The sequence below is a fragment of the Lynx canadensis genome, chromosome A3, assembly GCF_007474595.2.
Source record: "Lynx canadensis isolate LIC74 chromosome A3, mLynCan4.pri.v2, whole genome shotgun sequence".
NCBI classification, from domain to species: domain Eukaryota; kingdom Metazoa; phylum Chordata; class Mammalia; order Carnivora; family Felidae; genus Lynx; species Lynx canadensis.
The window spans coordinates 123,576,125-123,588,411 of NC_044305.1; positions in this window are offsets into that span (position 1 = coordinate 123,576,125).

A 12,287-nucleotide genomic window follows, 5' to 3' on the forward strand; every position below is an offset into this window, starting at 1 on the left:
GGATAAATTCCTAGAAACATAACCTCCCAAAACTGAATCAGGATAGAAACAGAAAATGTGAACAGAACAATTACCAATAATCAAATTTATTTAGTAATAAAAATCTCCCAATAAATAAAAGTCCAGGACCAGAGGCTTCACAGGGGGATTTCTACTAAACATTTAAAGAAGAGTTGATATCTATTTTTCTCAAACTATTGCAAAAAATAGAAGAGGAAGAAAAGCTTCCAAATTTATTCTATGAAGCCAGGATTACCCTGATACTGAAACCAGATAAAGACACTACAAAAAAAGAGAACTACAGGACAGTATCTCTGATGAACACACATGCAACAAAATATTAGCAAACTGAACCCAACAATACATTCGAAGAATCATTCACCATGATCAAGTGGGATCTATTCCTGGGATGCAAGGGTGGTTCAATATTCACAAATCGATCAATGTGATATATCACATTGATAAGAAAAATAATAAAAACCATATGATCATTTCAATAGATGAAAGATAAAGTACAACATTCATTCATGATAAAAACCCTCAACAAAATAGGTTTGAAGGAAACATACCTCAGTGTAATAAAAGCCATATATGAAAAACCCACAGCTAATATCATAGTCAATGGTGAAAAACACAGCATTTCCCCTAAGATCAGGAACAAGAACAAGGATGTCCATTATCACACTTTTATTCAACACAGTATTGGAAGTCCAGCCACAGCAATCATACAGAAATTAATTAATTAATTAATGGCATTCAAATTGATAGGAAGCAGTAAAACTCACTATTTTCAGGTGACGGGATATGAGCCGTAGAAAAACTAGAGACTCCACCAAAATACTATTAGGATTGGTAAATGAATTCAGTAAGATCACAGGATACAAAACCAATATACATAAATCTATTGCTTTCTATATACTAATAATGAAGTAGCAGAAAGCGAAATTAAGAAAACAATCTCATTTACAATTACACCAAGAACAATAAAATACCTAGGAATAAACTTAACTAAGGAGGTGAGAGACCTTACTTTGAGAATTATGGAACATTGATGAAAGAAATTAAAGAAATGAAAGGTAATTCATACTCATAGTTTGGGAGAACAAACAGTGCTAAAATGTCTATGCTACCCAAAGCAATATACACATTTAATGCAATCTCTATCAAAATACCAACAGCATTTTTCATAGAACTAAAACAAACAATCCTAAAGTTTGTATGGAACCATAAAAGATTCTGAATAGCCAAAGGAATCTTGAAAAAGAAAAACAAAACTGAAGACACCAAATCCTACATTTCAAGATATACTACAAAGCTGCAGTAATAAAAAACAGCAGGAACTGGCACAAAAATAGACACATAGATCAATGGAACAGAATAGAGAACCCAGAAAGAAACCCATGATGATATGATCAATTAATCTTTGACAAAGGAAGAATATGCAATGGGTCTCTTCAACAAATGGTGCTGGTAAAACCAGACAGCTACATACAGAAGAATGAAACTGGACCACTTTCTTACAACAATACACAAAAATAAACTCAAAATGGATTAAGGACCTAAATGTGAAACCTAAAACCACAAAAATCCCAAAAGAGACCACAGTAATTTCTCTGACATCAGCGGTAGCAACATTTTTCTAGATGTGTTTCTTGAGGCAAAAGAAAGAAAAGCAAAAATAAACTATTGAGACAACATCAAAATAAAAATCTTTTACACAGATAGGGAAACAATCACCAAACCTAAAAGACAACCTAGCGAATGGGAGAAAATATTTGGAAATGACATCCTGATAAAGGGTTAGCACCCAAAATGTATAAACAACATGTATAACTCAACACATAAAAAAACCAAATAAGTCAATTAAAAAATGGGCAGAAGACATGAATAGATATTTCTCCAAAGAAGACATATAGGTGGCCAACAGACATGTGATAAGATGCTCAACATCACTCATCATCAGGGAAATGCAGATAAAAACCACAATAAGATATCACTTCACACCTGTCAAAATGGCTAACATTAAAAATTTGAGGAATAACATTGGAAAGGATGTGGAGAAAAAGGAACCTTCGTACACTGTTGGTGGGAATACACAACTGACGCAGCCACTGTGGCAAACAGTGTGGTGGTTCCTCAAAAAATTAAAATAGAATTACCATATTATCCAGTAACTCCACTACTGGGTATTTACCCAAAGAATATTCCAACACTAATTCAAAAAGATATACACACCCCTACATTTATTGGAGCATTATTTTAAAAAGCCAAATTATGAGTTCAGCCAGTGTCCATTGAGAGATGGATGGATAAACAAGTAGTGTGTGTGTGTGTGTGTGTGTACAGTAGTATGTACTAGTATATATATATATAGTGTATGTGTGTGTGTATATATATATATAGTATAAATATATAAAATGGAATGTTACTCAGTCATAAAAAAGAATAGAATCTTGCCATTTGCAACATAATGAATGGATCGAAAGCGTATAATGCTAAGTGAAATAAATTAGTCAAAGAAAGACAAATACCATATGATTTCACTGATATGCAATTTAAGGAACAAAACAAATGAACACAGAAAAAAGAGATAAACACCAACTCTTAACTATAGAAAACAAATTGGTGGTTACAAGAGGAGAGGTGGGTGAGGTAATGGCTGAAATAGGTGAAGGGGATTAAGAGTACACTTATTGTGATTATCCCTGAGTAATTAGAGACTTGTTGAATCACTATATCGCACACCTTAAACTAACAGAACACTGCATGTTAATATACTGGAATTAAAATTTTTTAAAAAAGAAATACTGAATTAGAAACTCTGGGGACAGGGGTCACAAATCCTTATTTTAATAAGTTTTCCATTGATTCTGATGTATGCTAGAGTATGAGAACCACTGTCTTAACAGATGATAAACTTCCAGTGCTCCTGGAATCATGAGCTATGCCCTGAAAATGAGAGTGGGTAGGGCTTAAAATGTGGATTGTCCTCGGATTAGAAGATCTGAGCATCTTAACACTTCGAAATTTTTTTTAACTTATCATGTGACTTCTAATGATTATATTGCAAACAACTCCCTAGATATCCATCAAGCTATGTTGAAATGTCAAATTTTAACTTAAGCCATTAGTGTGAATTGGGTTGATCTTCATTGACAACACCTTAGACAACACTTCTGGAACTGTAGCAAGGTACCCAAACTTTCCATGGTTAATATTTGGAAAAACTGACAATCTATATCAGCAGTTTTGAATCTTATCAGACCTAACAGCCCTTTTACTATCCTGAGATGAAATTCAAAGACAATATACCCTTCCTGTGCACAATTTTAAAATAATAAAACATTTTATCAGTAATATAAAATAAAAATAAAAATGAAGTAATTTATCTTAAAATAACATGTATTTCAATGAGTGAATTCTTGGGCATGCCTACCAAAGAACACATAAAATAATGAGATGGTGGCCCCATGAATGAAACCTCTATAAATACAAATCTATACAAATGTATTATATTGGTGATCCAGCCAATGATGGGATTTTTCCAAAATAGTGAATGAAAACTTGGCAAAATTCTAAACCCCAAAAATATACTATTATCTCTTAATTTACATAGTGGTTGCATTCCTGGAAAATTCAGTGTATATTAAACTAGTACAAATATAAATTTTGTGTTTATATATAGAATATAGTTTGCTTCTTGGCTCAAATAATTATGAAAATGTTTTTAACCTACCTGAGTATTTGGTGGGTCATTCAAAAATTATGTAAGACATGGGATCATTCATTATGCAGGAGAGTACCACATATTGCGGTATATCCAGCATACCTAGTTCATGTCCAGTAAATGTCAGTGATCCCCCCAATAATTATAACCAAAAGTGCCCTCCATACATTTCCAAAACACCCCTAAGGAGGCTGTAATACAACCACGGATCTAAACAAAAATCTGAATATTCATTTGTAGCTTACTCAACAAATTGCATAGTTAATAGGTTTCCAGCATGGTGATTGCTAAGGGATAGGACCACAGATCTTACATCCTATTAGGGGATGTGGAACATATACAATCATCAAGAGGCCATGAGACAGTACATAATTTATTCTATACATAAAAGAGGTATTAAAAGCCACAGAAGCTCATAGAATGAGCACATCACTACTGTGGTTAATCAATTAAGACATCATGGAAAATACACTTGGAACACTGAATAATGGACAGGATATAAACAAACTGAAGCAGCAAAGGGTATTCTAGAAAGAAGTCATGGTTTGAGAAAAAATACTTTATGCATGTGTGGCAAGATTCAATCAGAATCTCAAACTTCTCAGACAATGATCCTGTTGTTTCTGATTTCCTGTTGAAGGTCCTTGGAAGTCCTATGACCTTCTCTTTTTTTGATACTATTGACAAAGAGGCATTATAAACCTATCTTTCAGATCCCAGTGATGTATACTTCTCAGATTCTGTTTATCCCCCTTCATGTTCCTCTGTTCCAACAAAGGCCTTATGAAACAATCATATATTTTTGGGTATCTTCAAGTACCCCAAGGATGCAAACCTTGCATCCTAGAAGCCACCTGACCCTTACAAAAAGGGTCACATTTCACATTTCACATTTTCCTTATCATTCCTATTCATTCAAATCTTATACATTCCCTACATCCTATGTCTCTACAATGGTACAAAACTCTCCTTTCTCTGAGCCTTCACAGTCCCCTGCTTGCTCTTCACATTCTGTACAGCACACTGGGTTAGCTGTGTGAGTGGCTTAACCCCCCATTTCCATAGGATATAGGGAGACCTCCAAAAGAATACAGCCCATGTATAATCATGTCTCTCTGGGTTGACACATTTATACTCTCACCTATATGAGTTCCAAAAAATAATGCCAGGCCTCTATCATAGACCACAGCAAACTAGCATTAAAGGCTCTGCTTATCACAGGAAGCCAGGTGAACTTTATGTAATCCAATAAAGGAAGGAGGTAAGAGAGTTCCTGAGTCCAGAGGAATTACAGTAACTGCTGATGGTAGCACTGGTTCAAGAACCAAATCTCTGTAAACTCTACCCAGGCATGAAGCTAATCCATCCTTTAGGAAACATGTTTAGACATATGACTGTCCACTTTCCTTTAGGCCAAAAGAACTAGCCTGCCACTATCCAGTGTTGTTAAGGCAACTTTTCATTTTTTAAAGAATGGAGAGTCAAAGAATGAGGTGGTACCAGAAGTGGGGATTTAAGGGCTGATCTGAACACACAGATCTAATAGAACCACTAGGCAATCAGTGCATTCTAGTCCATTCTGTGAAAGAAGAATATACTTCTGGGCAGGATGACCAAAGATACGCAGTGGGCTGAACTCAGAAGCCAATGTTATAAATCTCTTTATTATGAATTTTTAGGATGCCCTCAAAAACATTTCTTAAGGACATATAGGTGCTATTGTTGGTGAATTGATCAGACTCCTCCAGCTAAAAGCTCTTCTTACTATATTAAATTGACCATGTTATAAGATGTCAAGAACCATTGGCTTATCCTAGTCGTCTTTCTGAATCTCAGTTTCTGTCCCTACAGAAATGTTTATGAAAATGATTGCTGAGAACTGACAAAGCTAATTTCTCAGTGCAACAAAAATCTGGGACTAAACATCCTACAAATCCTCCCAGAAAATGTACGCAGAGAGAGCTGTGACCTTAAAATAATTTTTATGGTTTATTTTTATGGTTTTATTATTTAATATTTGAAAATACCTCTTTTTATAAAAGCAATGCATGTTTGTTCTTTAATAAATCTGAAAGATACTGACATATATAAAGAAAATATAAATCCTCTGAAATCCTGTATCTCATAGATAATTATCATTAACATTTTATGCTACTTCAATGTATTACTATTGCATACATAAATTTTTGAGTTCCTATATACACTTTAAAATCGAGTCATTCTCTACATAATGTAAAACTGATTTTTCAATTAAACATTATATTGTGGGCACGTTTCCTTGTAGTTATTTTGGACAGCTTCACAGAATTTCATTGTATGGATATAACACAATTTATTTAACCAAACCCTATGGGTCAATGTTTAGGTGATTTTTTCACCTTTAGTTACTATAAGAATTGCTACAAATCAAAGATTTTTGCATAAAAATCTCTGCACACTTGTGTAATTTCTTTAGGATTCATTTCTAGACACAGAAACAGAATTGCTAGTGAATAGTTATGCACATTTTAAATTTACACATTGCCAAATTGCCCTCCAAAAAAATGTACAATTTTTATTTTCATAACATGAATCAAGATGCCCATTTGCTTATACTCCTACCAACAGTGGATACTATCAAGCCTTTAAATCTTTATGAATACAGTAAGTGAAAAGCTGTATCTAATTGTTATTTTAAATTACATATTTGATTATGGGCTTTTTCTTTCATTTGTTTATTGGCTTTTCATACTTTACTAAATTACCTTTATGTGTATTTTTCCCATTTTTGCCAGGTTGTTCATCTTTTTTTCTATTGCTATGTAAAAATTCCTTACACATTGAAAATGTTATCTTGTATTCCATACTAACTATATATTGTTCCCATCTGAGTTCTACATATAGTAGCTACACAATAAATTTTGTTAACTGAAATAATAGATGTTACAGTTTGTCAAACAGAAATTCTAGACTTTATGAAGTCATATTTGTATTCTTTCTTTTCCTTTATAATTTCTGGCCATGGTGCCAATCTTTCCATTGAATGACTAGAAGAAAATTTTCTTCTAATAATACATTAGATTTTTTTAAAAAAAATCATTTTATCTTTAATCCATCTGGGTTTCTTAATGGGTAAAATGTAAGACAGAGATCCAACTTAAATTTATTGCTAATTCAATGCATATTTTCCAAAATCATTGCTTGAATAATCAACATTTTTCTCACTCATTAGAAGTGCTGACTCCATCATATATAAAACACTAACATAAACTTATGAATTTTCTCTTTATCTACCTATTCCTTTGCCAGTGCATTAATACCATTACATGTACATCACAGCTTACTCTGATATCTAGAAGAGAATATCCCCCCAGTGCTGTCCCCCAAATTTCCTGGCCATTATTAATCATTTTTTCTTCCAGATGAAAGCAAAAATCAATCTGTCAATATTTTTTAAGCTTGCAATTTATACTGAATCAGCATTAAATTTATAGACTATTTTGGTAAGAACTGACATCTGTAGTCATCTACTGTAGAGAACACATAAATACAAAATCAACTCCTGCATTACTTTGCATGTCTCAATGTATACTTGATTTTAAGCTAATTACAATAAAATCTAATTATTACTATTAAATTATTATACCCATTTGGCACCAAAGATTGAACATTAATTTTAAAACAAATTAATTCTTCACTGAAATTTGTTTCATGTTATTGGATGACAGTTTGTTAAAACATGACACCTGGTTGAAGACAGGTCTCCTATTAATTAAAATATTTGTTACCCCCATAATGGATAGAATTCCATCCCACTAGAATGCGGTCATGATGGGATCTACACCTTCGGATACAGACTATCATAATATCAGTGATGATAGTTAAGATTATAGAGTTCTTGCAGATTTACAAAATTAGAGTAAGATCTGGTTAGCTTATTCAGTTTTTCCAGAAGAATGAGGTTTATGGTAAATTTTGCCAGTATCTAAAGAAAAAAATGTTGGGGAGTTTTGGCAGTTCTCTAATGTCCAAAGTTAGGCCCACCCTGCAGTCCTTTTATTCCCCCTCTGAATAATAAGCATTTGCTCTTGAAGAGCAAACTGGGAGAAGGTCTCTAAAATACAAATTGAAAGCAGATGATTTCTACTCCAGAAAAATCTACCACATTAAAACGTGTTCCCCATGTAGTTAAAAATCCTGCTGGAAAGACAAATCTAGGGTACTAGAGTTGAGAGGCTTGTGACATTCTTAAAATTCTCCTGAAGTATCCATTAATCTCCCTATTACCTAAGCTTTTTTTTTTTTTTTACTTTTTTAATGTTTTTTATTTATTTTTGAGAAACAGAGAGCATGAGCAGGGGAGGGGCAGAAAGAGGCAGACACAGAATCCAAAGCAGGCTCCAGGCTCCGAGCTGTCAGCACAGAGCCCAACGTGGGGCTCAAACCTACAAACTGTGAGGTCATGACCTGAGCCAAACTCAGATGCTCAACCAACTGAGCCACCCAGGCACCCCTAAGTTTTTATCTGCAAAATATATGGAAAAGCACATGATCAAGTGAAAAGTTTCATGGCACAGCTTTCAAGCTCTACACAGCTTTCAGAAGAGACAAGTAGGGACACAGATTTGCAAACTTCTAGTGGCAAAAATAAGACAAATATGGGAGCAGTGGCTTCTGGTTGGGGTAATGGATGATAAAAACAAATATACAGGGTGATGTCAAATCACAGATGGACTTGAATCACTGTCCAAAAAAATGCAGAAATAGTCTCTCAAGCAAAGAAGTGAGAGGACTCCATAGAGAGTTCCCTGACATGACAGAAGAGGCAAATGGAATTAAAATATAAATGTTAGGAAACACTATATAATATAGATTCATTTAATTCAATCATTCATTCATTTATTTAATAAATATTTATTGCAAGACAACATATTCAGCAATGGCCAGTCTCTGCACAGAACATTCATGTGGTAGGAAGAGAATCAGGGCAACAGACAGTATACAGGCAAACATAAACAAAGTATTATGTTAAGTGCTATGAAAAACAAGAAGGATAAACAGAGAATGGTAAGAAGGTGCTATTTTAGGCAAGGTGGCCATGGATGGCTTGTCAAATAAGATGGCATTTGAACAAATCTTATGAAATGAGGAAGTGAGCCACACAAATATCCAGAGGTAAAAGTAATAATAAAAGAAAAAGCCCCAAGACAGGAGCATACACAGCATCTGGCATGGTTACGGGCAGTATGAAGTGAATAGAACGGTAGGAAATGAGGCTAGGGAAGGAAGTGCCATGGGCCAGTGTATACACACCTGTATAAGTCTTGGTAAGGGTTTGAATTTATTCTAAACATGATGAGAATACCTGCAAAGGCTCTGATCAAGAGAATAACATGATTTGAATATGCTTCCTAAAAAACTACTCCGGCTGCTGTATGGAGAATAAGAAAGAGGAAGCAAGAGTGAAAGAAGAGAGGCCAGTTAGAAGTCCAGCCAAGGGAGAAAAAACTAGCTTAGTGGAAGTGAAAAGAAGTGGGATTTGCATCTTTGTTCAATGCTAGAGAGTATGTTTCCAAGACTTGGTCTGAGCAACTGGATAAATGGCAAAATCTTTCATGCCATCCCCCCTCTATGGCTCTTCAAATCCTCTAATCTGACACCGTCTTCCACTCATTCTTAACACTCTTTCACCAAACCCTCTGGAACTCATGGTCCATCATCAACAAAATCCCTGATATCCTCAACCCTTTCAGTGACTGTTCCCTATGTCTTGGTTTTTTTGTTGGTTGGTAGGACTGACATGCAAAAAGCTATACATATTTAACGTTTACAACTTCATGAGTTTGCCTATATAGGTCATGGTAATGGTTTCACAGGTATCTTCAAATCCTATACGTTCTTGCTCTATTTTACCCCAGAAAGGCATGCTATTCCCCCACAGTCCACTCACATGATAGCTGTTTACTTTCCCACACCCACCCTTCACACTTCTGAGCCTAGAAGTAATAGATATCCTTCAGGCTCCTCATTGCCACTCCCACTAATTCAAAAATGAGAAATTCAGAAACTGTGCCACAAGAGGACCCCAGAAAACCTACTTGTTGCTTGTAAAATTCTTGCTGAGGATGGGTATCATCTTTACATCAAGGATAAGTTTGAAATTGATTCAAAGATCTTAGGAACACAACACCTGGCCTGAGTTTCCACTTTCTCTTGTGAATAGTAATTCATGCACCAGTACAGTTCTCAGAGTATACACTGCATCCCTAAAGACACAGGGATATAGACTAGAAAGCATAGTCATTCACCCAAGGGGAATGGCTGGCAGAGAAGATATAGATGGTGAGATCCTAATCATGAGATTTGTCTCAGTAGAATTTCTTGGTTGTGGCAGATCAGTTCTGCATGTGTATGTAGGTACAGGCTTTTTTGTAGATCTACACATAAGCAAGGGGTATTTCTCCAAAGGAATAAATCCCTTGGGACCTTTTCATTATGCCACACAGTCAAGAAAATTCTACACTGGGAAAGCAAGGATGTAGAAGATTTTCCTCACACATGGCTTGCCCTCCAGAGAGCTCTGTGGGATATACAAGGTCTGGTCCTATCAGTCCTGGGCATGGCATAAGCTGAAGCTTCCCACCATATTCTCAGCTACTTGCTCTCTTAAATACCTCCTATCACTGATAATACACTTCATGTACTTGATTAATTAAAGGACAGTCCATGCCTCTGAAATATTCTTACAGTAACCTTGACTTAGCCTCGTCACAGCATTCAATTCATGCTGTTTATGTGACTGTCTCACTAAACCATGAATTCTTTGAGGATGTCTGTGTGCTAAGCACCAGGGTCTCTCCCAGAGATTGTACTGATGCATAAAAAGAAGGCATGATTAGTTGTATGAAAATGCTCAGTAAACGGCACACTGTCAGCAGGCTGCATATTCCCAGTCATTCCAGCCACGGCTTCCTACACTGAGCAGCTGCCCTTTCTGGGTTGTTTCCATGATGTTTTCTTAATTTTTCCCTTTATAAAAGATTATCATTCTCTTTCTCTCAGAATTATGCCACACTTAACAGTAAGTCAATGGAAAAATTCTCTGAAATGTGAATGACTAAAATAATGATGTTTTTCACCCTTCTGTATCAGTTAGGAATCTGAAGTTTGAAATCTGTAGGATTGGCCAAGTAGAAATTCAGACAGAATTTCTACATTCCAATCTTTTTTCCTTTTTTTTTAAGTTTTTATTTCAACTCGAGTTAACAGAGTATAATATTAGTTTCAGGTGTATAATTTAGTCTTGAGGCAGAATTTCTTCAAGAAATTTTAGTTTTGCTTTTAAGGCATTCAACTAATTGAATAAGCCCCACCCACATTGTTGAGGGCAATCTCCTTTACTTAAAGTTGACAGACTAGATGTTAGTTACATCTGCAAAATACCTGAAGAGCAATATCTAAGTGAATGTCACACCAAACAACTTGGTACCACAGCCCAGCCCAGCTAACATAAATTTAACCATCAAAACCTTCATTCTGGATATGGCACACAAGTTTCTCTCTCTTACTATAATCAAATAGAAAACTAGATAAAATGTATAAAATTTTTGGTTTCAGATTTCAGGTCAGAGCACAAGTTGACAAGCTGATTCTTAAATTTACATCAAAATACAAAGGACCTAGACTTACCCAAAACAATTTTTAGAAAGAACAAAGCTGGAAGGCTGTACTACCTTTTATCAAGACTCGCCATAAATTTATAAGAATCAAGAGAATGTGGTAGTGACATAAGGATCTACAGGATAGCACATATATGCTCATTTGATTTTTGCCAAAGGTGCCAAGGTAATTCAATCTGAAAAGAGAATCTTTTCAATCACACTGGAAAAACTGCATATTCATTTGGAACAAATATGAATCTTGTTTCTTACCTCACTGCATACACAACAAACTTGAAATGGATCACAGACCTAAATGTAAAGACTAATACTTTAAAATTAGTAAAATAGAGAAGAAAAAATATTCAAAGTATTGGGGTAAGCAATTATTTCTTAGATACAGTATGACTCTGTATGACACTACAATGGTGGATACATGTCATTATACATTTATTGAAACCCATAGAATATACACCACCACAAGTGAACTCTAATGTAAACCATGGATTTTTAAGATTATTATGTGTCCATATAGTTTCATCAATTATAACAAATGTACTACTCTGGTGGGGTATGTTAATAATGGGGAAATCTACACATGTATATACATGTATGGGGTACATAGGAACTCTATGTACTTTCCTCTCAATTTTGCTATGAACTTTAAACTGCTCTAAAAAATAAAGTATATTAAAAAAAAAAAGATTCCCTAGATAGCATGCCAAAGCTCACAAAAGAAAAAATGATAAATTGGATTTATCAACTGTTTAGTACCTGTTCTTTGAAAGACATCATCAAAAAATGACAAATTATTGCAATAAATGATATACACAAAATCGTTTTAAAGACCCTACAATTCAGGAAGAAGAAGACAACCCAAAGTTTACAAATGGGAAAACAGTAGAAGAGACCCTTAACAAAAC